This window comes from Cygnus atratus, chromosome 18, assembly GCF_013377495.2.
Source record: "Cygnus atratus isolate AKBS03 ecotype Queensland, Australia chromosome 18, CAtr_DNAZoo_HiC_assembly, whole genome shotgun sequence".
In the NCBI taxonomy this organism is placed as follows: domain Eukaryota; kingdom Metazoa; phylum Chordata; class Aves; order Anseriformes; family Anatidae; genus Cygnus; species Cygnus atratus.
Genome location: NC_066379.1, coordinates 7,247,413 through 7,274,969, shown reverse-complemented (window position 1 = coordinate 7,274,969; position 27,557 = coordinate 7,247,413). Strand labels below are relative to the sequence as shown.

Below are 27,557 nucleotides of genomic sequence, written 5' to 3'. Positions count from 1 at the left end.
GATCCTGAAACATCCTTACTATCAAGGGCAATTTGGTTTTGCTATTGATTAATAACAGAGAAATTACATTGCATGTCTTCCCAGTCTGGATCCATTAAGAGCAAAATCTTTCACTTAGGTTTTGAATCATCCCATGACCAACTTGAAGCTAGAAACTGTTAGGAAGTTCTCAACTTAAGTCCAAAGCTAAATTTTGCAAGGCTGAGTATGCTTGAACATGGAAATCTGCACTGATCTACTGTAAGAAGGAACACAAAGAGCTGGGCAAAAAGAATCACTTTGAGACTGGAAGCTCAATTCAAACACAGCTTGCAACGTCAGAACTATGCTTTAATGTTTTTTTAGATTCTAATTACCACAGTTATGAGAGGAGAAAATATTCTAAGATTCATCATTTCATTTTCATCCGTAAAATCTCTTGCTGATCAACTGTGTTTGATGCTGTGGTGATGAAGCACAGTGAAAGAGGGTAAGTAAATAGAGTAAATGGATGGAAAATGAGTTTCAAGCCCCTGCAAAGAATTACCAATTGATTTTTATGGTGGTCACAACATTCTGTGGTTTCAGTGTCAGATTTTCTTTTGCTGTTTGAGTCCTATCACTTCCCTTTACAAGCATCATCATGCAGAGATGCCCAACTGAAGGTAAAGAACAAAACAGAGCCCAACCAACCAAAACCAACAATCAAACACACACACACAGTAACAGGTGAATAAAGTCTGACAAATTTGTTTCCACACTGGCTTTGCTATGCAAAGGCTTAATGAGCCCAAACCTCCACACAAGTCCCACCAGGCAGAAGCTCCACAGACCCAAAATGATCTGAAAAGTTCAACAAACATCACATGAACTGACAGAACTGAGTTTTACAAGGCAGTAATTAAAAGCTGCTGCAAGCTCATTTAAACAATGGCAAAAATGGAAGGAAAGTAAGAAAACAAGAAGAAACATGACAACAAAGGAGATGCTGGCAAAGCATCTGCAAACCACTCGGGGGACTTCATTCTTGTCACTTTGGGACGCTCACTGATGTTACTGTTAACTGAAGTCTAGACAAACCTTCTGTTCCAGGAGGACATTGGTAAAATCATCAGCTAAAGCAGCATGAATGGCCATGGCCCAGCCAAACGCTTACACTCTGGACTTTCTTTTGTGCCAAAACGATATTACGTATCTGCCTTCACAGACTGAAGGCGAGCAAACAGAAATAATTTATGGGCTCAGTGGTTTAATTTCTACTTATGTACCAAGTCGGTTTTGCAATGAAGGTCAGTTTTGGCTGGTAATGTGCGCAGACAAAAATCCAAAGACAACACCAGGAAACAGCTAAGCCAAGTGTCATACAGAAGGGAATCCCCCTTTCCTTCATGTCCCTCATGTAGCCCATGTCACAGCAGCACTGTTGCTCTGATGCAGTAATTTAGGCAAACAGAAGTGACTGCACAAGGTGTGGTGAGCAATCACGATTACCATCTCTATCGTGACTACATAAATGTAACACTTAGACCAGGTTTCTTGTGTGAATAAATACTTCCATGGTTAACATTTTTCTCTGCAGAAAATGGCAAATATTTACTCCAACTTCTTTGCTGCTTTTTTTTTTTTTTGCCTAATAAACCAATTTGCTGTAACAGGCATGAAAAGCAAGGATTTCTGTTTCTGTAAATAAAGCCAATGAAATTTAATCTTTCCACTTTCCATACCAAAAATAAATAGGAAGGCACTATTAAGCAATAATCCTGAACCTACATTGAATTTTGCTTATTTTTCAAAGTATATGTGGTGGTTTAGCTTCAGATGAAAATGTTACAGCAAGCTAGACATTGATTGCAAACCACTAAATTTCACATAGCTACCAATGAGCTAAGTGCAGTTAGCTAGCTACAACAGTAAACATCTCAAAGATGGTAATTTTTCAGAAATAGCTTAGTACTTCGCTCTATACCTTTATGATCGCTACTGCTTGACATATTCCAGCTAATTCCCCTCAAAGCGAAATTCAGCAAGGCACTTCAGAACTTCATTAACTATGTGCTTACCTCATTCATTCTTAATTCTCTACACATGATGCTTTATAGCAGAGAAGAACAGTCAAGGAGCATGCCTAGCACTTCACAGTAAGGAAAAAAAAAAAAGTGTTAAGCCTTATATCCCAACACCTATTCCAAGATGATGGGATCAAGAACTCAGAAATTCAATTCTAGTCAAATACATTGGTTATTTCATCATGCCACTAAATAAAATACAGAACTATTCTGATTAATATGATTTAACTTTGTCATAAAATTTCTATTCCAAAAGTAATCCATTTCAAAGTATCAAATCAATACAAAAAATTGGATATTTATCATAGAACCACAATTAAGAAGTCATCCAAAGAAATTCTTTGTGAATCTCAAAAAACATAAAAGTGAAAAATTCTAAAGGAATTATTTTACTTTATTCTGTTGAAAAAATCATCATGCTTTCTGATAACATTTCTATTTGATGAAATTACTATTTGTGATCAAAAACAGTTATGTTAAAATTTTCAGTCAGCTCCAACAAAGATGTTTTCAAATATGTTCTCTGCTATTAAGTTCATTACTTTGATTTTATAAGATGACAGACGGTAAAATTTAACACAATTATTTAAATTAGAAACCCTTTAAAACTTAAATTAACATGCCATCTTGGAGTCAGAAGAGTATTTTCAGCTTCTTTTGAATACCATCCACTTTGCTATTCAGTTTAATGTAACTACCAAGCAATTAACATACCACTCAGATTATTCTGAAATTTCCATTCATTCTACCAGATCTCTACTGAAATGTTCAGTTCATTTACTTTACATATTACTATTAAAAACCCATTAAAATTAACATAGAAATGACTGGTAGTGACCAAGTCTTACACTGAGAATTAGGTTCAACTAAAAACACTGGAAGTTCAACTAAATACTACTAAGTATTTTATATAACAGTAATTACTATTTGTAACCAATGTAAACAGCTTCATAAAGTTATTGAATTTTACTGTTTCAAGAGTAATCGCAATGCATCCATCAAAACATGACATGCAGCCAGCATGTACAGCAAGTGTTACACTTGGGCACTATTAGAACTGCATATTTCAGCAACCTGAAGAAGGTCCAGGTGTGTGGTGTTGACGTTAAAGAAGTGAGTTAGAAGAACTTTAGTCTGCCTTAGGAAATGTAATAGTAAGTGCCAAAAATAGAGAGTATGTATGACAAAACTCCATGGACAAATGCTTAAGACATTTAGGACACAAGGCTTGTGAAGGAGCAATCCCACCTACCATGACTGTTGTCATCCTTTTTGCCACTCTAGAATAACACAGTCTTTGATAAATAATCATTAGTTGGTTCTTTCCATAGTCATTGGTAGGAATGCTGCAGAAAGCCCTTGTTTCCAGGCTGACGTACATATCACACAGTAACAGAGAAAACTGCAGAGACCCTCAAACTATCAGCACCTGCAAGCTTGGGCTGCAAGCCTGGGAGGAGATCGCTGGATGAGGGGCATCTATTTACACATCTTATTACATAGATACATACCGCTGCATGCCTTCTGCATGCATATAACAGCTTGCATCAGCACCAGGTCAGTCTCCAAATGCAACTCTACAGTATGACGTGAACGTAACTGGTTCTTCAGTGCTGCCACCCTTCCCTCCTACTGGTTCTCCCTTTCCACCCCCGTAAAACCTGCCAGCATCTGGTCCTTCCCCAACTCCATCTTCTGTCCTTAGCACAAGGTTCACTCTGTGCTGTGCTTCTGATCTTGAAATTGTCAGTTTGTAACACTTCAAGGAATAAAACCCCAGATAATCTCTTTTACTATCTCCTTAGACAACAAATATAAGTGATTTAAGTATGCGATTATTAGTTAATTTGTATTTGTACTTTGGACACATGCAGATTAGGGAAACCCAGTCAATAATAAAGACATTTTGAAAGAAGATAAGAAGCTGAAACATGGATGGGTCTTAGAGATAAGCCAAGAGATAGTCTGACACACACATTGATTTGGTCCTCTCACCTTTGCCTATTTAGAACGTGATCCAAACACAACCTTCTTTACCACAAAATGATAGCGTAGGAGAGGCGGTTTTGCCATCCAGCAAACTTCCTGACAAGAATACCTAGGGGAAATTTAAAAGGTAAGCAAAACTCAGAGGGTAAATGTTACTTTCCAAGAAATAAGCCCTTGTGAACATACCCGTTTCCATATGTCCAATGTGGGAATGTAACTGCGAACACATATCATAACCTCTGTAAAGTAAACATTCCCCACCATCCAAACTTTAGACGCGGAAATGAACACAACTTCTTTTTATAGAAAACCACCACAGAACATTTGAATAGTCAAAGAAATAGTTCGGGTGCCTACATTTATGCTTACGAGATCTGGCAACACGCTTGAATTTTATTCTGTTCTCAAACAATTACTAGTAAGAGCAAGGAAAAGTACCTGTAAAAATAAAATAAGAACTACCCATTTCCCATTTCCTGCAGCTCTGCTCCATGAAGCACCTAGAGAGCTTTCTGACCATTATTAAAACACAATGGCAACCCATTTTTTACTGCTGCTCTATTAAAACAGAATAGAGCGAGACAAGTCCCCCTTAGGAATACTAGCTGGGAAATAAATAAATAAATAAAGACACTCAAGATTTTAAAATCTTGAAGGAGGTGTTAATCAAAACTATGTTTTCAAAATCCTTTTATTTTTTTTAACTTGCAAACTTCACAAAACCACGAGCATATTGTTATAACCACAGCTTATGGTGCAGCATGATTTTACTTTTGAGACACAAATTGTCATTGCTCTAGGAAAAGAACAAAGGGTCTAATTTTCAGAAGAAGTGAACACACAGAATTCCTGCTGAAGTCAAGTATAGCTGTGGGCACTCTGGGTCTCTTGAAACAAAATATACCATGCTCAGCCATTGTGCACAGTGCTTTGCTTATTTATGCATAAACAAAAAAGAAAAAGGGCTATTCCCAGAGGATGGACTAGTCTCCTTTTTAATATAGACTGAATGCTCAGGTTTTTAATTATGTTATGTGAAAAATAGGCAGCTTGCCAAATGCCAAAGAAAAAAGTCAAAATTCCCTCGAGTACAGTCACCTGAAAGCAAAATGGAAAAAACAACCAACCAACCCCACCTTCATTCTCACTATTCAGTCAAAACTAGGGAACTGTAACCCTGCTCAAACCCCGTCTTCCCACGTGAAGCCTCTGCCCCCAGCACTGGCTAACAGCCAGCGGGCCTCAGAGGAAGGACTCGCTGGAGCCGATCCTCCATCCACGCTTGGCACAGGGCTATGCATGTTGGGACCCACACCCCAGCACCTGAGCTGAAACCCCAACCTTTGCAACTTGCACCTGCAACTCATCTTTCCTGGCAGTACTCATCCATCTGCGCTTTGCTGTTCACTGTCTTACCAGATCAGACAGCAAAGCATCATCACAATTAGTGCAATTTGAGTTCATTTTTTGAAGTGTAATTAAAGCCAGCATGCTCTTTGCCATGGCCCATGTATTCCCAGAAACAGGGTCTAAGCAGGGCACAAGATTTTTATCAAGCACTCTCACTGCACCAAGTGTTGTTTCAGGAATGACATTAGTAATTCCAGGTGTGTCACGTATTAATTGGAAGAGGAGAAATAAGGTAAAAGTGCTACATTTTTATGTTTGCTGCTCTTTATCAAGTAGTGAATGTTACTGCAGGGTTGAGGAAAAAGATGTGGATTTCAGATAAAAGTAGTCAGACAAAATCTCTAAATATATATACATATATATGCATACATATATATATATATATGTATATATTGAATTGGATGAGTGGCTGTTTCTTGAAAATTCACCCAACATAATGAAAAAAATTATCTGGCAGTTTAAAAAAATACAAACAATTGGAATACTTAATAAGGTGGTTTAAGATGAATTGGTAACCATGATCTGTACTCATGGCTCAGCTACTTTGAAGTAAGAAGAGCACACACCTTGTTTTTCTAGAGGAACATAACAATCTATCCGGGGCAAACATGAATACACACACTCTGCCCAGACCTAGCAGTAATACCTTACATAAATGTAAAGGCAGGAGCTGAGTAAATGGCAGCTATGACCTGCAAGTACAAGTGGGAGAGTCGTCTCTGTGTTAGTGTTGTGGTGTAACCCGGCCGGCAGCTAAACACCACACAGCTGTTCACTCACCCTCCCTCTCTGGGATGGGGGAGAGAAACGGGAAAGTGAAGCCTGTGAGCTGAGATAAAGACAGTTTATTAAGACAGGAAAATAATAATAACAATAATAATGGTAATAGTACTACTAATAATAATGCGTACGAAACAAGTGATGCACAATGCAATTGCTCACCACCCGCTGACCGATGCCCAGCCTATCCCCAAGCAGCCGGCCCTCCCACCCCGGCTAGCCACCCCTATATATTGTTCAGCATGACGTCAGATGGTATGGAATACCCCTTTGGCGAGTTTGGGTCAGCTGTCCTGGGTCTGTCCCCTCCCAGCTCCTGCTGCACCCCCAGCCTGCTCGCTGGCAGGATAGAGTGAGAAGCTGAAAAGTCCTTGGCTTGGTGTAAGCACTGCTCTGCAACAATTAAAACATCAGCATGTTATCAGCGCTCTTCTCATCCTAATCCAAAACATAGCACCCTACCAGCTACTAGTAGGAAAATTAACTCTGTCCTAATTGAAACCAGGACAGATAGTAATTGGAGCCTGTTTCTCCAAGGCTCTGAGCAAGCCAAAAGCAAAAATTCTGTTCCAGGAGCTCTGAAAGCAAGCTGCTAACCAGTGAACTGCCTGTGAAATGAATAATGGAATGGAGTTTGCTTTGATAGTCTATGGGTTTGTGTGTCTTCTCTCTCATCAGCAGGTTAGCATACAAGGTTTGGGATAGTCTTTAGTTTTTAAGGTACAAAGCTTTGAATTGCACAAGTGCTCTTTCTTCCCCTATTCTTCCAGCAAAAGCCCAAGTTATGGGCTCATGGGTACCTTCACTAGAATGATGAAAAATTGTCAGACTTCAGTAACAAAACCAGTCATCCTATTTATAGCATGCACACAGTACGTTAAACATGATGAGAAAACAATGGTGAACATTTTCAATTGTCCCCAAACTCATTCAACCACACCCTCTTGTCTAAATGTTAATTAAGATAAGCAATTTGGGATGACATGCACAACTCTGCCCCCTCCCATTGACTATTTCTGCAACAAGGACTGTTCAGAGAAACATTTGGGTGGGACAAAAGAGGGCACCGAGAACTGAGCAAGCTGCAGAGGGGGCCAGACTGGGCTACTCAGAGGAGCAAGAGGGGTTCCCCACCTGCCTTTCCTCTCCTTGCCCACCTTGCTGGCAAAGCAGTGTGCCCTCAATTTAATGCACAGTGGGATGTCAAGGCAATTCTTCAAATTGATTCTGGCATTGCTCCAGGTTGGCAGCCAGGAACAACAGAGTCTTTTTAAGGATTTGTTTATTATTTGTTCAGTTGGCATAAAACGATGATATAAAGCTAAAAATAAATATGCTCAGAGAGTTGAATATAAAGGCTGCAGGTAGTGCTCTTCTGCAAACTCCTGACTGGTGGAGGGTGCCTGGGGATCAGTGCTATTTCCCTCTCAGCACCAGGCTGCACAAGATTATTCACCATCAAAAGGAAATGGGGAGACAAGGAGTGAGAGCCTGTGTCCCTCACTACCATGCTGAGGAGACCACAGAGATTAGACAACACTGCTGTAAACATTAGTGCCATTCTCTTGAAGTAACAGTGTATAAAATGCCATAAATAAAACGGCTTTTCAAAACTGTTGATAATATAATGTAATGACACTTTTATAGCTGGTTGTGGCTGGCATGTACTGTTGTGTATAAAATTCAAATGTAAGGTGGCTATCAAAATTGCAGTCGAAGAGACCTGGGTATGAAAGCGTAGCTTTGAGTCTCCAGCTGCATTTTAAGTCCCTTATTAAGTCATTATTAGTAGAGTCTAGGGAAAGGCTGCTGTTTCTTCTTCTTCTTCTCTCTTTGGACATGTCAAAATAGGAAAAGATAGACAAGACTTTCATATATACTGAATCCATCACATTGCAACAGATTTTTTGCTATTTGAAACCATCTACTTTGTTACAGTGAAAGCCTTACAGAAATAGGTGCCTTGCTTGTAGTGTGAATACTACATCATCAGTCCATTCATCATTGTCATAATCACAATTCGATGGCTTCTAGGACCTCAACATTTAAGGCCTCCAGAGGTATAAAAGAAAGGATGCACACAAAAAAAAAAAAAAGACTTTGAAGAATACTGTTTCCATAAACACATATAGATTCCTGAAGAATAATCATCTCCAAAGACTTCTAATGTTCCCAAAGCCACATTGTTCAAAAACAGGATTGCTAATGTTTTATTCTGATCAATGTTTTATTTCAACGTGTTTAATTTTCAGGAGCTTTTTCAAAGATTATATGATTTGATACCTCCAGGCACCTACCAGTTCCCACTCTTAACAGGTCTGTTGCATTTTCACTCTGGATAAGCATCAGTTACGAAACCTAAGCGTGGAAATTTTTGATCACCTGTATCTGAACTGAGATTTAACATAACGAGCTATTCTCTTTAATTAGTGAAGAACAACCACCAAGCCAACAAAATCACTGCAAGCAGAAACTGTCTTTTTTATAATACATTTGTTAGATATTTTCTGAAGGATCTGGGTCAGTAAATATTAGCAATTAAGATGGAGGTGGGTGTGAAAGGCAACTGGGAAATCAAAATATTATGCAAACCAGAAAAGTGCAACTCAGTACTTGTTTTTGTTTCCTAGTATTCTTGGTAGATTGCTGAAGTTCACTGTATTTTCACTTTCCACCTTTACAGAATCAAAAGTTCGATAGTAAGTCAGTTCTACATCTTTCTTCCTTTTTTTTTTTCTTCTCAAGAATCCCAAAGTCTTGCTGATGGAAGCTTGTGGATTTTATTTTTTTTTAATATTGTCATTAGTGTGGGTGAGGACTTTCTGTCTACAGAACTGGAAGCGGTCGTCTTCTACTGATTGCTCAGCTTCCATAATCATTACAGTGTCACCCAGTAATCTTCCACATCACTATCGTGTGAAGGAGGATGCCACAGACAGAGATTAGGCTCCTTTGGAAGGAGTAAGGAAACTGAGCAAAAGTGGTATTTGTTCAGAAGCGCTCGTAAAGGAAACCCTTAATTTTATAGCTAGAAGTTAGTTCACATAATATGAAGTAATAGAAACTGTCACCTCAGTATATTTTCTCCCATTACTCCATTTGCTTTCATAATGGAAGACTTTTTTTTTTTTTTTTTTCTTTTGCAATACCAGCATCAGGTATCTCTTCTCCAGGTTCCTCTCCCTGCAAGCTAATAAACTTGCTAAGTCAAGTCTAATAAATGAATTCACCCACAAACGTAAAAAAGTAACAAGAAAAATCAGCTCCTACTTAGGCATGTGTTTGAATAAGGCCAGAATATGCAATATATGCTGCCCGTACGGAGTCTGACAGGAGCTCGGCACATGCAGGCAGAGCACGAGCGGTGGGAATGGCCAGCTGCCTCCCGTGCCACCCCTGGAAATCCCATCCTTTCAGTCCAAGCCCCTCCAGTTACTTGCTCAAGCTATGGCTGTGTACAGATACCAATTTCAAGAGCAATTTACTGGAACTTTGAAAGCACAGACATCTGATAAATCTGATAAAGCGAGCTGTGCGTTCACTTTAACTCTTGCTTGGGGCATGTCTGATTTTCAGTGATTAATAACCATCGCAATGATTTCTAGCGTTCAGCATTTGCTAAGCGTGTAGGGAGCAAATGCTCCTCAGTGCACCCTGCACAAGGGAAGGGAGAGGAGTGCTGGGAGCTACAAGGCATTGCTTATGCCTCGAATTCTACCCTATTCAAAAGGCACAAATGCTTTCAGCAGCGGTGCAGATAGCAGCTAATGGAAAACATTAGTGAAGCCATAATTTTATCTTACCGTACTATATGAAGGCTTGCAGAACTTGATTTCTAAAGGGTCTGAGATGGAAACTTGCATTCATTTATGCTGCCCAGTTATGAACATTTCTGATGTGCCTTACTGAGATAGAGGATAATTCAGTGAACTCCAGATCACTGGCTCAGAAGTCTGTTATTTAGTACTAGTACTTAAAAATACATTTGTGTTGAACATTTCTGCTGGATCTGAAAAGTTTGAGAGTGTGGTCCTGCTGGCAAGGGCCTTGCAGGATTTAAATCGATTTTTCAGATATATGTGCCTTCTCAGCTAATTTATATTTTCTGCCTGGTTTGCTTAAGGGCTTTCATTCAGTTACTGTGCAGCGTGCTCCAGAAGTGTACTGTTTGAGGCTATACAACTGCATCATGTTGAGGAGATGATATTGTCTCCAGTTCCGCACTCTGCTGGGAGCTGTTTTACACTGTTTGTACCATGAGCTCTCTCTCCTTTGCTCATGGGCTGTTTAGTACATTAAGCCCACCTGCTAGGTATTGCAGAAGAGCCAAGGAGTCACAGGGATTAATTGGATAAGCCTTATGAAGTTAAAGCTTGCCTAGACAACTGCCAGCTCCTGCACTCAGGCAGATTTCTCCCCTCCTGTCCCATTCTTCCCCGAAGTCCTAAGAATCCCGACTATAAATTGTGATCGTTACCACAGCTGTTTGCTCCTGGGGGAGGTTTGTTAACTCTGGCTTTCTAATCTAATTGAAAGAGCCAAGCTAATCTCCTCGGCTGGTGCAAGGCAATTCCCACACACACAGCTCCCTCAGTTTTTGGAATTTCAGGTACTAGAAATTGGATGGCATTTTCTTTTAAGTTCAACTTCTATTCCAGATACGTACCAACAGCCTAAAAAAATAATTATATATATATAATGTATGTCTACCTGCTGACCTAAATGTTTGCCATTAAAATAAATGAGGTGACAGTTGTGTCACAAGTGCACAGGAGCTCCTGCAGGTAAATGCCAACATTTCTATTAGCAACCCAGAGAAGCAGGCATGTGAAATTAGCTGACTTCTGGTCATGGAGCCAGCTGGTATCCCTTATTCTCCAGCATCAGCAGTCTCAGCAGATGCACGTTGGACTCAATGGATTTAATGATTTACCTTCAAGCTCCCAGCCAGGAAACTGCTCCAAGCCTGGGCAGCTTGAAGGGAGGAGGCAGTGCCATGGTCTGTCCGGCCTGGTAGATGGCCTTCAGCATCCAGAAATAGCACGCTGAGCTGTTTGACAAGCCCTGACTTAGCGCTTCAAATATTATCAATATTTGGCAGCAAACTTCACTATTTAATTAACAATCTCTTACTTTAAAAGCAGATATATTCTTTTAATGAAACAACAGCCCTGCTGCTTTGAAGAATTCAGAGCAGGATGAGGCTGGCACCTAATGATAACGCTGAGAAGCCTCATTGCACCTTCTTGGAAAAGCTGTTCAAAAGCCCCGTTTCATTCCCCTCTCTGATCACTGCATCACGTGCTGCTTTCAAGCTATAATACATATTTTGCTTTTTGATGATGCAATGAAGATACTGATGTAAATAAGTAAATGGTGATGTCTTCAGAAACCATACTTTTAGAGAAAGGGAAACTCTAAGATCACTTTGTAGGATGCTGGGAAGTCTTTAAACCATCACGTAACTATCACGTCACACTTTCATAACAGAATTGAAGACGTCTGAGATTAAGGTTTCAAAGTTTTAAAACATTTTGCAATTAGATTTGTAAAAGTGTTAATGAGAGATTATGCAGCAATACCATGTTGTTTTTACACTCTCATTAAATGTATCATTAAGACATAACGTTCTTCCTTAATCTATCCATCAGTGCCGTTACCTCCAGCATTGCAAGAGCCTTGCAAGAGATAACAAGATAGCGGGAAGTAGTGGAAATTCTAACAAAACAAAAACCAAAGCCAAAGCCAAATCAAACCACACACCAAAAACACAGCTCATAAAATACCAGTAAGCAGTGACGGGCTTTCTGCTCTTTACCATTGAGCTTTCAATATGGATGAAAATTCATCAGTCTAATCTTCTACCGAAACCAAATTATCACAGGTTTCTTTCAGAATTACCGTAGAAGATGGCTTGGTTTTCCTAGGTAGACGACAGCATTAGAAACATTTAAGAGTCACATTCAGACACAAACCTCTACCCCTTCTTATTCTAAAATAAAGTTTACATTTCCTGTATGAGATGCTACTAACTTCTTTGTGAAATTAAAGAAATGAATTATTAGCAACAGATCCCTAAAGAAAAATTACCCAAATTAATTGTAATTGTACTGTGACCCACATTAAAACATCCATCTGAGTATTGATTACTCTTAGGCTTCATGTACAGATTTTATTTTAAAAAAAATTAAACAATTTTGCAGTGAATTGACACTATTGAAGTGGCTGAAATTCACGTCATCTTCCACAACATTTTGCCCATGTCTTGAATGGTTAGAGTTATTAGAAAACAGTCAGAAGAGGTGTTTTATCACCCTCCCTTTGGAATAAATGAGTTGTAAATCAGGTTAAACCTTACTGGAAGGTTTCAGAATGCAGTTCTACCAGTCCACTTCCCAGCAAGTACAAACAATTAAGACTAATCAGGAACTGTGCTTCAGAGTTTAACAGATATTTGGTGCGTATAAAGCTGAATTTTTGAATTGCACTTCTTGAATTTGAATCCTAACGCCAGAAGAGAGGATACAGACCCAGCAACCTGGTTCAGAGTGGAAGATCCCCATTGACAAAAAGGCTCCATCAAGTCAGCTTCTGCAGCCACAGGCGGGCCAATAGCTGGGGCTGCCTCTCCTCTTCAGTCCCCCCATGGTGCAGTAATTCATAAAGCAATACACCCTCTGTTCAACAACGAGTTCGAAATAAACTAATTTTTACCTCCTCAGGTAAAAGATTCTCAGATACAATAATACAAGGATTTCTGTAGAAACAATTATATGAGAGAAGAGTTTAATTTTCAGCTTTTGCTAGAAAATCCATTAATTTGCCATAGTTTCTTCTCATGGGTATTTGCTTTATAGTTCAATAATGTCAGGGCACAGGTCAGTCACTAGTGCTCTGCAGAACATTTACCATGAGACTACTAATTAAATTAAACAATTTATGTAATCTCACTTTCCATTTCTCAACCTGAGCAAAAAGGCAAAGAGAAAGAAATTAACTTCAAAACAAATGCCTTATAATTAAAGTTTAATTTTCATAAACATGAAGGAAGTTAACAGCATTCACTACCCCAAATTAAGAAGCCAGCCTATTCCCTTCATGCACACACACATCAGCCATTAAAGTTTAATGCTATTGCACTGCTAGCAGTTCTCATGTGCAAGGACTCTCTAATTCTCGCTCCAAGAATCATCTGCCACATGATCCCCTCTGCCACCGCTCCAACAGTGTGTATCCTTTACACTTGAGGAAAGCAGGGCAGCAAAGAAAATCTTCCAAGGTTCACTTAATTTCAGCAGAGATAAGGCACACTTATCGTCAAGCTCAACTCAAATTAAGAGTTAGTCTGCATCAAAACCACGGACTTATATTTCTTGCTTTTTTGCAAACAGTTTTGTGAGCAGGAGAGATTAAGTTACTTATAGAAAAGCTACAGAATGTCAGAGACAGGGAAGCATCTCCCCAGACCACAAGACCATGATGTAAAATTCAGTAGGGTTGCCCAGACTCGGGCTGCGAGTCCAGCCTGTGCAAACGTGTGCTGCCAGAGCAGGATATGCCTGCAATCAAAACACAACCCTCAGAGGGCTGCACAGCTCCTTAGTACAGGTACAAGTCTGCAGCATCGCCTGCTTAATCAACCAGGTCATGATGGGATGAAACCAGAGTAAATCCTCCAACTGCATTTTTCTACTAATACACAGTTCTACTAATGTGCTCACCCACTGTAACTTCCCGAATCAATACAAGCAGCCAGACAAAGCTATTTGCTGCAGATAGACTTGCCTTGCTCAGAGCCACAAATGTGGCACAGAAGTGAAATACCAAACAGCAGAGACGTCGAGTTGTGCAGAAACATTTTTCTTGTTGAATACAGACACGTTCCATAAAGTTCAACACAAGCAGACAAAACAGTCTGCCTGAATAAGAAAAGCCATATTCAATTAAGCTCCAGCTTTTCTTGCCTTCAGTTTCCAAATCTGTAAATGTGGACCGCTAACAGCACAGGCTGGCAGTGTAACGGGGGTTCTCCACAGCTCTGATACCTTCAGAGGCTTCCTACATCAATAGAAAAACAGGGCAATGAAATCTGAAGATGGTTTTAAAATATCAAGTCTTTCACTTGCTTTTTCTTTTGAATAGAGCAAGGAGACAAAATGAGAACTCCCTTATTTTTGCATGTGGTGTGAGCCTCAAAATTGTGGATCACTGCCTACAGCATGAACATCAGACTGCTAAGAGACAGCAAGGATCAGACCAAAATGAGAGCATTTTGAGAACTTGGTTATTTTGTCATAAAAGTATCAGGAGAATGTCCCCTCCACTAAAGGAAAAAAACATCAGCCAAAACTTCCTAATGGAATTGTTATGGTAAGCTGAAGCTGGAAGTAGTTTGACCTTTGTTCCAAACAGTTTGAGGGTTTTATACAAGAACAATAAACCAAGTTAATTCCACAAAACCTGACATAAAATCTTATTCTAATGACTGAAAGCTTTGATTTTTCTTTCCAGTTCAATCCATTCACACCACTTGAGAAGGTAAAACAATGTTCCCCTCTTTGGGGATGCACAGTTATGGACTAGGAAATCACACCGTAATGGTCTCCACTGTACACTCCTGGTGCAGCAGTCAGCCCTCTTGCTGCACTTTATCTTTAGCATAACCACAGCCCCGATAGAATTCGGCATGAAACCCTGGTAAAAAATAGTGGTAATAATTTTTTCCCCCAAAACGCAGGTGGGAATTCAGAGTCAGCTGTTTTAAAATTTCTGAAAAGAAGCAGTAATTTAAGTGTGAGATGGGAGCAATTTTATTCCCATTTCAACTAATGCTAATGTTCAGATTTTAGTTATTAAAATTAATTTGCTTCAATTATATTAAAATCAGTGGAATTGTGTGCCACTGTGTTGATGGATAATAGCAATAAGCACTAAGTATGATGTTTGAAATCTGTACTCACTGTAAGCAGGAAGCATAAATGTAGCCACAAAGGCAAGAATACAAAAATGAAAAGAACACTCATCCCTTTTTTCATAGAAGAAAATAGGAAGCTACACACAAGAAAAAAAAGCAATCAAAAAAGTAAACTTTTGTACACGTTTTAGGGGAATCGTGTCTTTTTGATACTGATCTCATATTCCAGACTTATTGGACCCTGGCCAGATCTTAAACTCTGTCTCCTATGAAGTTCTGTGGTGTTCACTGAAGACACAGAGCTCATCAAATTCTACTTCGCCTTTCCTACTATACACATAAGGTAAAGCCCAAGTCTCCCCTCCCCTACCTCCTCCTCACCCCCACACCTTGGGCAGAAGTGCCCCCAGTCACTACAAGAAAGCAGAGATAACTTCCCAGCAAGCCATACGAGTAGGGCTGCAGAGCAATGACTGGAAAAAATGTCTTCATCACGTTGGTAATCTTTAAAGGAGCCCTGATTGATCTTATTTACAAAAAGCTCACGTGGATCTAGTTTTACTTTAGATTAGAAAGCATGTAACAGCCCATAAAGCTAATGGAGGTAAAATTCTTCAATACTGTGATCAATTACAAACTACCTTACATTTATCACAAGTGACTGTTTTTCTCTGAGCTGATTCTAAGCCCTTTATCTTCTAGATTTCCCTTCTTCCTTTCCATTTTAATACGTTTATTGAATAATTAGAAAGCCTTCAACAGAACACAGAAGAGAAACGAGCTGGAAAAGCACTTGTGCTTTCAGGCAAATCCAACTGAAAACCAACCACCCTCCTCGAGGATGCAAAGATCCTTTTCACAGAACTGGATATATCGGAAAGACCTGCCACAGACCTAATAGCCCTGAGAAGAAACTTGATTCAGCGAGAGCTATCGTCCAACATCAGGCATAGACTGTTTGAGGAGGAGGAGGATGCCAAGTAGTCATGTCACCTGTACTGTTCCCTTCTTTTCTTTTGAGCAGCCATGGGGTAGGAAGCAAGCCCCTGCACGTTTTGCTGTGAAAATGCTCACCAACCTAATACTTGCAATTCAGCTGCTGAACAGGTTTTAAATGACTTGGAAGCTCTCGGAATTACAGTATCAAGATGCAAAGCTAAAGGTATTGCTGTGGTTGTACGCATCCTCACAGTCCATCATCCCTCCAGACCGAGCAGCAATTTCTCAGCCCTCCAATGCTCCAAGTCACAGCAGTTCACTGAGCATTGTGCAGCACTTCAGCATTATGCAAAGTCAATGTGAAGAGGAAAACCGAGAATCTGGATTCAAAGGCAGGAATGCTTGCTATCTGCAGCTGAAGAGGCTCTCAAGTTGTAGAGGCACCAAATCATGACAGTTCAGTTTGCCCAATTGCTTACATAGCCTTGAAAGTATACATGGTACTTGAAATACAAAGGGTATGACACTAGTCAGCAAGTTTTCATGGGTAGACAACAAAACAGGAATAAACTTACAGCTTATCTGAACGGTTGAGAACTTGCTCCTGTATGGTTTCATACCCTTGCAAGCCAAGACAGCCTTTAGACAAGATGTACTAGTCCACAAATGAGTTTTGGAGCTTGGTATTCATTAACTGAATTGCAGTATTTTGATTTAAACCAGTGTTTAAATATTCAGGTTGTTCCTAAGCAACATTAGTCCCTTAGCCCCTAAAGCTGAGAAAAGACCTGCTAGAACGTAAGTGTCTCCTTTGAAATGATCACTTCTTGCACAAGGGTTTTCAGGCGTGATAAATTATTCCAGTCCTTAAGTTCGCACGTACCTCTATTTTTCGTTGCCCTTTACTTCATCACAGTAGCCTTAGAAGAGCTCTGTTTAAGACTCCAATATTATATTATAAGCTGATGTAGACCTTTGCTAGCATTTTCATTTACTTCCACTGTGAGTTATAGACCCCTTCAATGATATCGAATGGCCAAAGGAGACGGGGTCAAATAGAATTTGCCAAAAGCTAATGCATATCATATGCTAGGCTGCGTATGAAACTTAAGAGCTATCATCCTTCCACCATGCTACTATTTCTTTTATCTTCTACCTTTGGAGAGGACAAGACAGTCAATAATACTGTTGGGGATTCATCACACAATAGGCAGGCCTTTTTCAAGCAAGGAATCTGCTAATGAAAGTATTGTAGAATGATCTGTACATCTTAATGGACCTTGAACAAAGGTTTGAGCTTTGCTTTTTTCTTTTAAAAAAACACCACATGAATTTTTATTAGTATATTACTCCAGACTTGTTTTGAATACTTGGGGGTCACCTTCTTTGTTGGAGCCCGCATAATGGCAGAGGGCAAAGTGGAGTGGAATGAATAAATAAGGAAACATTACATGGTACCTTTCAAGGACAGGTACCATAAATGAAGGCTTTTTGTTTGGTTGTTTCCCCCCACACACACACTTTTTTTTTTTTTTTTTTTTTTTTTATCATCTCCCCCCAAGTTCTATGGTTTGTTTTAAAACTTGTCAACACCTCATGCACTATTTACGCATGGAAAACATCTTTCATATCTTGGGACTGGTGTTTCATTTTTATTTTACTTTTTTATATAGGATTATAGGTTCTTTTTGTCAACTATATGCAGTCTTGGTAATTCAAGCTTTAAATTAAGTTTGCTTCAGGGTACCAAATACGAGCTAATGACAACTTAATTACAGATATCATTAAACATTTAACCTTATCACATAAAGTAAGGCTCATCCCAAATTCTCCAGCTCAGCCAGCAGCAGTCAGCCAGTAGAAGCCCTGCTCCCTGCGCACAAAAACCTAACACTCCCCAGGGAAATCAGGGTCTGGGCCATTGGGGCACATCAAGCTCTACCACTGATACAGTCTACAAGCAAGTGCATAACCCTGCCTCCCACACCGGGAAGATGCACATAGGAACACGAGGGCATCAAAAGTGACAAAGCACTCCACACTCGTGGCTACTGCTCATATGCATGGACTGACGTCCACAGCATCCTCCAGCACGAAACCTAAGGGCACAAGCAGGTAAGGCTCAGAGCTGAAGGGTGATGTGTACCCTGACTCAATATTTCTTCCTGCCAAAGGAATTTTTTTAAAAGGCAAATCACTTTCAAGAGCACATTGCACTTTCAAAGCCTGATGGATCTCAGGATCAAGGAAGAGGGAAGAAGCAGCACACAAGGAAGTGGTTTTTAAATAATAAAACAGATCGCTAACATCCTGGCTATCTCCATGACAACTGAGCTGGATTGCTTCTGAATGTGATGGTGGATTGCCAGTTTTTAACCCTCATGAATAAAAGGACATTGGAGAAACCCACTCAAGTGGTTTCCAATCTGGTTTTCACTGAGAAAGTGATTAAATGTCCATGTACTTTTACAAAACAATATAAAAATAAATGCAGAAGAGGTACTCAAAAAAGCTGAAATAAAGCCTTTTTTTTCTGTGAAACAACAAGCATGAGAATGAAAATCCCAGACTATATATGTGTGTGCGTTGTGTGTATATATTTTTTTAAATAAAAGTCTACTGACTCAATCTCCAGGACCTTTTCTCAAGTCAACATACATTTATACATTAAATGTATAAATTTTATTTTAGTGTTTCAATTATTTCTAAACACCAGTTATTTTTGTCCTATATCACTTTTATTCCAGCAGAGCTCAAATGAGTTCAACAGTTTTATTGCTAATTTACATTGGTACAAATTGAAGGATAATCAGGCCTGGAAGACTGATATGAAAAATTTGATGTGCAGCTGTGGTTTTTAAGATAATGTTTTCTGAATTACAACAGACATTACAACAGTACAGGGTAAATGCCTTCCCTCACTCTGGGTATGTTAATATGTTCCCTTGATTGTACTGTATGTATCAGAATGTAGACTACCATCAGAAAACATTAAAATGCAGCCATGAAAACAGACAGTAAACAGGATAAGTGTACTTTTAAGAGTCATATTTTTTGCAGGGAGGTTAAATCAGAGACTTATCACTAATTTCAAGCTACAAACGATAAAGCCATGAAAAAAAAAAGGCTAAAAAAATCATACATAACAAAAAACTCCAATACTATAATAATGTAAAATCTTGAAGTCAAACAGCACATTTTACTCTTTTGTTGTTGTTTGTTTGTTTTTAACATGTTTTCACAGATTTTAATACAGGTCAAATGCTGAAAGTTTCTGAGCACGTTCAATGACACGTTACTTAGGTATTGGCACACCTGGCTGAAGAGGGTTGTAGATTCTCTGTGAGGAAGACTAAAAAAAGATCAGAGTTAGATATGGCAGAGTTCCTGCATGAGGGATCCCTCACTTAAAACAAGATCTACCAAATTTACCATCAAGTTTGCTTCTGCAGTCTACTTCAGAGGCTGATCTAGTATGTTTCTAAGTATCTGGTGGCAAGAAAAGTGAGATAACTGGAAAAATAATTTCTGTGGCAAGTACAGGTCAGGCACGCGTAGCAGAACGCAGCTGCAAGTCAGAGCAAGTGCATCAGCAATGTTGGACCTTACTTTGCTCTGGACATGCTCTAGCTATTGGAAACCTGCTTTGCACTTGAACATTTTCTCAGATAAGAGAGAAAGGTAGTCCAGATTTATCACTTTAACTGTCAGAAAGAACTAGGATTGAGTTTCTGGTCTGCCAGATTTTCATTTTAGCAATTCATTGAGCATCTCACTGCCTTAGTTTCATGGAAATAGAGTTGGGATTTTTCTGACCCATGAACACAGTTAAGATTTGGAGATACCCACTTTACCTTGGTCTTGACATTGATGGGAATTGCCCCCATTTCACTCCACTGCTGTCAACACTTCTGCAGCCATTTGAACTCGGGTAGGGATCTGTCCTCAGGTGTAGCAACAGATTCCTGGAATACCTCAGCAGTGTAAAAGGGACTCAGGTAAGAGTCTGTTATTTCACATCATAACACGTGAGCTCATCAACATAAATGGCCATTATCAGAAAACCTAAAGAATGTGACATGGGCTATGGTACATGTCAGTGTGGTGGTTATTCTGTCATGATTATTTTATTAAATGCCTATTAGCATCAGCCAACTTTGCCTTGCAGTCAAGCAACCAGGGCAAAAGGGGAGCATAAAGCAAAAATGACAACATACGATAAGCATCTTTCTTGTCAGCCCTAACAAACTGTGATTAGCAAAACTGCCTTTTCTAACTCCAGAAGTGTCGGAACTTATGCTCTAGCTAGACATGCTTTTAAAACACTGCCATCACCACATGGCAGCCTCTTATTTCATACCACTTATAAGCAAAATGTCCTTTGGCCTACACTGAGGGATGCGAGGCTGTAAGGGTCTGTACTCCTCCTGCATCTCTTTGCAACTTCACAGAGAATCTACCTCTATTAAAAGAGTTTTTAAATCAAGCCCATTTTATTTTCTCAGCTGAATTAGCCTGAAAAAAAATCCTCTATTAAATATAATCGAAGATGCCACACAGAATTATTTAAGACTTGATTTCTCTTCCAATTACAGTTTGATAGATTCACTTTACATGACATCTGTGGACAACACTAAAAACCATCGTTTTCATCAAGTGCCACCTTAACGTAGATGGAGCCTAATTGAACTCCATGGTGTCACAAATGACACAGCACTTACCCCTGGAGTAGAAAAATTACCCTAAATCTACAACAGAGCTGTCCGACAGAACTGCTAGAGAAGCTCACGTTTCTTTTCGGCTGCAACCACACAGTCAGCTCACACCGCTTATAGATTCATCTGTCATTTTTCTGGCAGCTTTGCATGTTAATTTATGGTATTGATTGTGCAGAGCGCTGGGGTGTGGAAGGGCTAGCTTTGAAAATGAAATCTATTCAAAATATTTTGGCAATACCTGCCACTTTTTAAGCTTACATTGTACTGTCCAAAGTTTTTGCTTATCGTATTGATTATTCTGCTAGCTTCTGCTGAGACTTATTCTTACAGGTGTCTCGGAGCCATAAAATAGTACATTTCATCCATATCCTAAACAGCTGCTTCCAAAAGCCTGCCTTCTAATTCTGCTCAGGTAACTCCTCCTGTAAAATGTCATCCCCAATTCTTTATTTGTTTTCAAGTGTGTTTTAATTAAACATTGAGGTGTGAAAAATGTCAAAACCACCTCTTCATAGAACCCTGAACATAGCTGTGATTAAAATGGAAACTATTTATTTATTTAAAATTTAATCAACAGTATAAACTCCTGAGAGTTGAAGCAGGCAGCGATGTTCAAGGCACACCCTGATCACAGATCCATCTTTCCAGGCTTCCCAAGAAAGCTGCTGCCAGGCCCTTCTGCTGTCCAGAAAGAAACAGACCAAGCAGTAAGAGAACCAGAAGTCAGCAGCTGAAATGGTTAGTAGTTGCTGGTAGCTTGTTCTCCAAAAACTAATTTTTAATATAAATTTCATGGAGTATCTAGCATCTGCATATGCTTGTCAAGCAGCATATAACCTGTTTATTAGTTAAGTCTGTCAGAAGCTTGAAACAACTGAGACATAAATTCACCCACCCATCATAAAGATATATTAATTTTAAAGCTGAAGAGACGATGCAAATTTAAAGAACAGCAGTATTTGATTACCAACAAAGAAAAGAACGAATATCAAAACAGGACACTTCTTTGCTGTTACAGGTGGGAGGTGCATGGCAGTATTCATCCAACCCTCAAAGCTAAATCAGCACAGAGATAATGAGCAGCTGGGGGTGAAGGTGACACAGGAGCCAGCAGAGCTTCAGGATCAAACACGCATCCTTCGCGAGTACGCACACAGGACGGTGCTGCACGCTGTTCTGTCCAGCCACTGAGCAGCTCTCATTTGCAGTCTCAAACCACAATATTGCATTAATTCAGGCAGTTCTTCAGATAACTCTCCCTTTTGCATTCCACTCATTATGCTACAAAGAACATTAAAGCAAAAGTGCGATCAACTCAGTCGCTTATGTTTCCTGTACCCAGAACATGGTAGCGTACAGTGATACAGACATGCTAAAGTCTAGTCCTGTAGCACTGAGCTTTTATTCTGCATTCAGTTCTAAATTAATATGAAATTCCTGACAACAAGCTGCATTCCAAACACATCAATTAATGCTACCTGTATGAATGGCAGTGGTATTAACAGTGATTAACTGCTGATTGTTCTGCCTATCATGTTCATTTTGTTAACATGCAAAAACAACCGGCCTTATTAAAGCATGTTTTCGAGTCTCTAATTTCAGTCAGTAAATCAACATGTTGTAATATCCCGGGATCAAAGAGTCTGTGAAGAGTATCATAAGATTCTTGTGCAAGCAAACTAAGTGTATACAAGTTTCTAAAACAGACTATCAATTAAAGATATAAGAAAGTCCCTTTTTAGCCCCAGTTTTAATATTATTCACTTGGCTGGAATTGTAACGAGGCAGAGGATCAGCAACTCAATTTAACTAATCCAAATACCATCCTTTTCCTGTTATGCTCCCCCACAAATAAACCAAACATACTTGTAGGTCGATCAAAGGAAATGGTGTTCAAAAACACAACTTTGATAATCAGAAATGAATTAATGTTTGCACAGTGCTTTAGAAAGCATCCCACAAATACTCTCAAAAAAGAAATTGAGTTGAGCTCTGTTCATATGCAATAAACAGAGCACTTCACATTTAAAATCACCACCACCCATTCCAACAGGAACAACTGTAATTAAAAAGATGTTAAGAACAATCATGATCTGGTTCTAAATTAAGTCCATCTTCATACCACGGTTAAGGATTGTAAATTAAATGCAAGACTTCCCACCTGTAGGATTTGTACTAGCACTCATGTCTTGATTCATTTAAGCCAAGGACCTCATTTAGTGCAAGTTGATTAGAAATATCCTGAAATCCCCCTCACCTGATACTTCCTGTAGCTGAGACATTGCTGCATTAGAAAGAGAGATGCCAGCGTATCCCAGAGGTACACACAGCGTTCCAGAGCATTCTAACCTATACCAAAATAGTCCAATACCTTACATACAATACCAGTTAAAGAGGTTAATAGCTATCCTACAGCTGATGCAAAGGACAAAAAAGAACTGCCATTTTTACTAGGAAAATAAGCTGAGGTCCACATAAACATGAATCACTCAGCAGGAAGTCAGACTAACCAGCCTGAAGGGTCCTTTCTTGGCCTTAGGAGCTATAAATTTTCTCATGCTTGGATTCAGTTTCCTCTGGCCTATATTCAAGTTTGCTTTGTAAGTGGTTTTTCATTGTGTCAATGATCACACTGATAAATGGATACTGTGCACAGGATAAGGTCTGAAGCACCTTTATCTGTAAGAGTCAACAAAATTCGAGCTTATTTTGAGGCCAGAACTGATCCAAGATGCTTAATTCTCAACTCACTTTCTTCTTTTCTTCAAGCAAACACCAAGATACTGCCAGAGATCCATAGGGCATGCTCTCCTCCTACAGTCAAACGGAGCCTTTAAGTACCTTATTTTGACTAACATCCTTCACAAAGCCAGCATTCCCACTGCTCTCGGACCTGGCCAGGGATTGTTAAGATAATGCCGTAAAACTGAAAGCAGGTTAGAACAGAGAGAGAAAAAGAAGAACAGCAATTCTGCAGACAGACCCCTGCATCAACATAAGGGCTTTGTACTGGAAAAGCAAATGAGCCTTTTAGTAAAGTTAGTGCCTTGCCAGAAATACTGGGCAGAGTCAGGGAGCTTTTTCCTCTCAATCCACAATAGATGCAAAGCAGGGGGATGGGGAAGATGTTTACTGAATCATAGGCAGCTGGAAAAATCATGATATCATGCTTTCTTTCAAGTCTACTTTATAATTTTGTATCTATGGGGAGTACCCTAATCTTCAGAGCACACTAGCCAGACTAATTAAGACTCCATAAACATCACTCTGAAAAAGAGACCATCTCCCCAGTAAACATCTGCTCCAATATAATCACAGTTCAATGCAAAGAGGGAGGAAGGAAACAGGAGAATGCCCATGTTTGATACACTTACAATTTTAAGTTTTAAAGGTCTCAGCATAAAAGGAGGTAGCTCCACAAAAATTTCAGCACTAAGGAGCAACTTGATGTACAAAACCTTTCATCAGTGCATAGCTAGGGGTCATTAACACAAAGGCCTCAGGCTAGAGCATTAATTTCCCTAGCTGTCTAAAAGCAAAAGATGTACAAAATAAGCTTTTCATTGCATATTTGAACAGGGTTAGAGACTGCACCAGGTCTATGATTTTGTGTGGTTGTGTTTTTTTGTTGGTGGTGGTGTTTTTTAAAAATATTCTACATATTTTAACCTTCCAGAGTATGTTCTGCATGCCAAGACAGCCACCTGGAGGTCTGACAAATGGTACAACTGGATGTGTTCTTCCTTTGGACAATAATTAAGCTCAGAATTTAACAAACAGAAGTGCACAATCTCCTCCTCCTCCTAGCTAGATGCAGGCCTTCGCAGCCATGCATCTCGAGGTTCTCTCTGACACATACCTCTGTAAGTGTTGCAGCTGTACACTCCTCGTAAAGGTGTTGCTCATCAGGATGGTACAGAAAAACTCCCATAGGGAGACATTTCTGCTTCCCACTTCAGCTGTAGCAACAGTCCTAACTCCAGGGAGTTTTAAAGTTAACTATTTTTCTAGAAGTTAATTTTTTTAAAGATTATATTTCCAAAGTTTACTTCCTTCCATAGTTCACTGCCCCCACTCCTTCCTAACTATAGTCCTCCAAGACACAAGATAGGCAGGATTCAAAGCTCTCAGCGTGATGGATTTAATGTCCAGCATGTTGCGCGTTCTAGAGAGAGACAGACATGGTTCCCAGACACCAGTGAAACGGAAGGATTACCTTGCTTTTCAGCAGATTTACACAGCATTTCACTTCATTCCTAGAAGGTTTAGAGGCGTTAGATCTTAAAACTGTATCATTAGGCATGGAACATGGATTTTTTTTTTATTTATTTTTCTAAAAGGTTACTGGCAGTTTTCTTCTTCTCCTTCTTAGAAATATAATAGTGGGCTCTTTACTAATGCTGCTTTTGAAGCATTAGAAGACTCAGTTTACAATGGGCCCAATATTGCCATTGGAGAGGGCACTGCCTGAGAAGCGCTCTGGACATGCCCACTTTGAACACTGTAGTACAGCATGAAGAAAATGAAATTATTGATAGAAATAACTTAATTTGCATTCCAAAGTGTTAAATCTGACCATATCGTAAGTGTAATAGAACTAATGGGAGATGGCTGGAGGGAATACTAGAATAATCAGACGTGTAAAAATAGCTGCCAGCACTCTTGTGAAGAAAACAGTTTTATACTCAGATATCTAACTGGTATGGGAGCACAAAAGACTATGAAAACTGAAGATTACCTGATGTGATTTCCAAACTCCCCCAAACAGTTCTCCTTCATATCTTAGCCCAGCTTTCCTTATAGAATACTTAATTTTGAAAATGTTAAATAAGGTCAAAACCATAAGGGGGAGAACCTGGTTTATTAGGCAATTGTAGTAGTAAGGGGAACAGTGCCCAGTGTGGGGAGCATACAACACAAACAACACAAAGCTCAGAGTTCTCTAGGACATCTATCAGCAGATATTTACATGGCCACAAGAATCTTTTCATTTGTTTCAGAGAATTCTGTCTCATTTAAACGTAAATACAGCAAAATACCATAAGCAAGATACAAAGAATGGTTAACTTTTTTCTTCTTTTTTTTTTTTTTTTTTAATAAATTGGTGAATGGAGATGCAAAGCTACTAGACAAGCTGTAACCAAGAACAGGAAAAGATTTATTTCAGAATAACCGTTTTTTTCAAGTTGCCCATCCTTCAAGAAACTTTAAGGATTACTCATTCTCCAATAGCACATTCCTTTATCCTCCTTACCTCTTAACTGCCCAGTAATACCCTCTAAGACAGAAGGCGGTCAGATGAGCCAAAATTAATGGCGGTCCCACAGCTCGATTGTGCAAGTCATCTGACTTGCTGCTGCCATTCATTCTGAATGTGCCCCACAAAAAAAAAAATGTGGCACAGGCATTCAGATAATGTAAATGAAAAGAAAATAGAAATTTCTTCCATGTTTTAGGCAAGGGAGGGAGCAAGATAGCTGAGCACAAGCACTAATACTACCGCTTTAAGTGCTAGACCATCCATACCCAAATAAATATGACACAGACTTGAGTCATTACCTTTCAGCCTACTTGGAAGAAGTAGTTCATTATCATAGTTTATTTAGTTACCTAACAAAATTACAGCATTTCTGAAAGGTACCATACATTTACACTTCCCACTGCAGAGTGGTTTTTGGTCCAAGAGAAGCCTAGTTTACAAAACGTTACAGTAATGTGAACGTAAAGAAATTTGAACAGGGAAAAAAAACCATGTAGGTAATTTTATCAGGTTTAAATCCCATTTTTTTAGATTCTCTTTGAGAAATACATTGCGGTGATATTTTGAATATGTCGGCCAATTGAGTGGGTTTGCAAAATAAAGACAGATGGCAATGGATTACCCAAATGTTTCATTGTGGGAAGTCATCCATTTGCTGTGCCTCCAACATGACTGTTTCTAAGATCGAACCCTGCTCGATTCCCCTACTGCTCACATACCACCTGCTGCCCTGCTGTGGGGCTAGCACCTATGAAGAGGAGCACTGTATGGCACCACTGCTCTATCAGCTGTGGGAGCAGAAGAGAGTGGTATGAGAAATCCAATACGTACTCTTAGGATGAGGGGTAAAAGCAGTCAAGTCCCATTTCCTTTGAAGTCACTAGAAGTTGATGTGACTTTGAAATCATTGATTTGAAATTTTCAGTGCCCTGGGTGATATCTGTATTTTTCTAAGCATGAGGCGAATCAGGTCAAGGCTATTCAAAACTGTCTGCAGTCCCTAGTGTCCTCAATTCTTCACTCTGAGACTGATGCCAGGCTGGAACAAGATTAAAAGGAAAGCATAAAACTCCAGCCCATGCCTGGCTAACACAGAGATGAGTGTAAATGCCTTCCTTCTGGGAGACATGTCCTATGAGGAGAAGCTGAGGACACTTGAATGGTCTAGTGTGGAGAAAACAAAGCTAAGAAGCGCCCTCATTGCTTCCCACAGCTCCCTGAGGAGGGGAAGCAGAGAGGGAGGCACTGACCTCTTCTCCCTGGTAACGAAGGCCAGAACACGTGGGAATGGCACAACGCAGCACCAGGGGACAGCAGCTGTTCACACTGGGCATCAGGAAAAGCTTCTAGACCATGAGTGTGGTCAAACACAGGAACAGGCTTCCTCGTGAAGTGTTTGATGCCTCATGCCTGTAAATGTGCAAGAGGCATTTGGATAATGCCCTTAATATGTTTTAACTTTTGGTTAGCCCTGAGGCGGTCAGGCAGTCAGACTCAACAAT

General features: G+C 39.6%; 1 long non-coding RNA gene across 2 annotated transcripts in view; it reads right to left on the bottom strand.

The window, feature by feature from the left end:
• LOC118253995 (uncharacterized) overlaps positions 1 to 27,557 on the bottom strand; it is a 59,065-nt gene that overhangs the window by 13,862 nt on the left and 17,646 nt on the right. For both annotated transcript variants that reach the window (XR_007708983.1, XR_004780569.2), the window contains one exon: positions 4,041 to 4,143. This is a non-coding gene — a long non-coding RNA (uncharacterized LOC118253995). The remainder of the gene's footprint in view (positions 1 to 4,040; positions 4,144 to 27,557) is intronic.